Genomic DNA, 3,472 nt, shown 5'->3' with positions numbered 1-3,472 from the left:
AGTGAAAATACAGTGTAATTCAGCGCTGCTCCCGGTGGGCAAATGTGGAAAGGAAAATTCATTTGCGATATTCAAGTAGTGTTTATATTACTGGAGTAGCTGGTGCAGAACGAGTAGCCTACTCGATTATTCGTGCACATCCATACTTGTGTCCAAATTTCAAAAGAGAAGACCCTAAGCAACCAAATTGTAGAGAATAAATGATGCAACAGTTTGCCAAGCTAGCATTTTTTATAGAGGTGTACAGTTATAAAAATATAATTTACTGTGTTTTACTCACCTGTCTCTGCAAACGTTTGCTAAACAAGTTTTATTTTCATATATTGTAGGAAGCTTGAGTCCTTGCTGCATTTTATGTGCTTAAAGGTTTATCATTAATTTTTAACATCTCCCTGGGTGCCAAAACGTTTGCACGTTTGCATCTCTGCGAATTTAGAGTAGTGGATTTTAGCCGTTTGAAAGTCCAACTTCAGGTGGTATTCCATTGCACTTTTTTTAGTAGGAAAATTCTGACTCGCTGAGTTTAATGGAACACAGCATTAGCGCAGACCCATGAGAAAGCCATCCTTTTACTGGAGCTAATATAAAGTCTTTCCAATAGGCGAATACCAATCTAAAGTGATCGTCCCTTTGCCCTATTCACTTCAAAGTGCAGAGCCAGTGGTGCCGCCTCAAAAAAAAATAAAAAGGGACAAAAAGGGCATACCGCTGCCGCCAAGGTTGAGTGAGCTGGTGTAAAAACATGTTAAATTCTCCTCGTTCTGCATTGCTAATGTGTTGTTTATGTAACAAACCCTGTTCACTCTCTCTCATCCCCTGTGTCTCAGCGTGAAATCTGAGCAGGTATGCATTATAATGAGCACCCTCTGTTTACTCACCTGTCAGAGGAGGCACTGCCACAGGGCTATTTGATCTAACTGAGTTTACAGCCTTGATTTTATACCGATCTATTTCATTACATTTACATGCCCCCCTCCCCCCTTCACAGCTTGTTTTTCATCTTTGAGTGATGCTGAGTAACTTCAGTATTAATGTTTTAGTAAAGTTATATACTCAAAACATTCTTTTTGAAGATATTAGTAGTGGGAATCAGCAGGCACCTGGCCATCTGATACAAAATCGATACATGGGTCGCAAAATGATAATTTTGTGATTTTATTGCGTTCAAAACTATATATTGTATAGTCTACCATGTTGCCAGAACAGCAATATTTACTAATTGTTAGTTTATTTTGGTTTCAGCGTGTTTATCATTACACAAAAACCCTTGCAGTCTAGCTGTATGGAGAATCTGTTAGGCCAGAAAACTGTTTGACCAGGGCATTAATAATGACAGCCAGAAGTGGAAAAACCAAGAAAAAAACCTGCAAGTTTAAGGAAATTTCTCACTTGAGTATACTGCAATAAAATGTCTGTTGGATTTGCTTCACTGCTCTCCCTAAAATGCTGCCTCAGCCAAATCCTAGGAGGATTTGGATTCTCTGACATTTCATGTGTGATTTCGCTAATGGTTTAGCACAGCCAGTGATTGTAAGTCTTTAAGCTCTCAAAAGGGGTGCTAGTCTTACATTATAGTTTCTAGAGACATGACTTTCTGGGTATGATGGCTTTTACTGACAAGTCACTCTTCTTTCAGGCAGTGGTTTAATGAGTTTTGTTGTCATGGAGTTCCCTATGCATTGCAGAAACTACCTACTCAAAGCTAGCCATTAGGGCACTGAATACTTGAGAAAGCAGATTATATGTTCTGATTTCTGATCTACCGGGGTGGCAACATAGAAAAAAGCATTGCCACCCCAGCAATTGGCATCCCAATGTATAAAATATAAATGTAAATACACTATAGTTGATGCTGATGTTATGTAAGAGTTTATTTATGTTGAACTCTCTCAACTCTAACAGAATGCACAAATGACTACTGCGCGTGCACAGTGATTCTGCATCTGACAGGCATAGTTGCCAAGTCAGCTTATTATTAGCGACTTTGGGCTTGGTTTTTCATGAAGTTGCTTATAAACGTGGGCACTCATAGGTTGCTGTTTTTGGTTTATTTTCAAAATAAAGTTTAGAATAAAGTTACGTTTTTTGGGCTTCCAACACATCTGCTGGTGTGTTGGGCTTCCAACATTGGGGATTGGGTTATTGCGGGAGAAAGTGCGAGCTCGGGGCGTGATGAGAAACTGCGAGAGCGAGGCGATTGATTGTGTTCCACTACTGCTGCCGGGTTCCTGAATAACGTATAACATGCGAGTAAGGGCAGCCAGTGGAGTTTCTGGTGCCCCACTAGGGAGTTGGTGCCCTACGCAGACTGCGTAACATGCGTATAGGGAGCGGCAGTACTGTTTATGACATTCTTTCTTCAGCAGAACACAAATGAAGATTTTTAGAAGAATATCTCAGCTCTTTGCCATACAAAGCAAGTGAATGGTGACCAGAACTCAGAGGGTCCAAAAATGACATAAAGGAGGCATAAAAGTAATCCATATGACTCCAGTGGTTAAATCCATATCTTCTGAAGCAATATGATAAGTGTGTGTGAGAAACAGATCAATATTTAAGTCCTTTTTTACTAAATCTCCACCTTTGAACAGCCCCGACCAGTAGGTGGCTGAATGTGGAAGTGAAAGTGAAAGTGTAGATTTACAGTTTAAAAAAGGACTTAAATATTGATCTGTTTCTAACCACACCTTTTATATCACTTCAGAAGACATGAACTAAACCACTGGTTTCTAATGGATTACTTTTATACTGCCTTTTGGAACTTCAAAGTTTTGGTCAACATTCACTTAAATTGTGAGGACCTAAAGAGCTGAGATATTTTTCTAAAAATCATTGTTTGTGTTTTGCAGAAAAAAGAAAGTCATACACATCTGGGATGGCACGAGGGTGAGTAAATGATGAGAGAATTTTTGGGTGAACTAACCCTTTAAACTTGCAGTGTGCAGTAAGTTAAAATACAACTTGTAAGCTAACATTTCAGCCTATAGCTTCTTCAGTGCTCACACTAAAACAACAACACATACATTCAACACATAATTAGGGACTGAGACCAGCTCATCTTGATATGAAAAAAACAAACAAACAAAAAAACACAACACTAATGTAATGTAATAATAACTACATGGACAGATACATGAAAAAATAGAGGTAAAATGTGAATTTCTTATTTTTTTTCCAGGTCTTCAGTGAATGATAATTAGATATGATGCATTAATACAGATACAATGTTTTATGTTTTAAAATTTAAAATAATATTTTAAAATTACTGAGTGCACCTTTAAAATGAGTTTTACACCCCTGTTCATTATTAATCATATAGTTTGTTTCTATTTTCACCCTGTGTTTCTGCCTTTCCAGGCCCCTACCCCAATGTTGCTTAATAAGTGTAATGTTTCTATTGACCTTATGGCCAGTTCTACATGTCATTTTTTTGTTTGTTGTTGTTGTTAATTTAACTTTTTTTTTTTTAATT

This window comes from Myxocyprinus asiaticus, chromosome 4, assembly GCF_019703515.2.
Source record: "Myxocyprinus asiaticus isolate MX2 ecotype Aquarium Trade chromosome 4, UBuf_Myxa_2, whole genome shotgun sequence".
In the NCBI taxonomy this organism is placed as follows: domain Eukaryota; kingdom Metazoa; phylum Chordata; class Actinopteri; order Cypriniformes; family Catostomidae; genus Myxocyprinus; species Myxocyprinus asiaticus.
The sequence above is the reverse complement of the archived record's forward strand: the minus strand, read 5'-3'. Positions refer to the sequence as shown.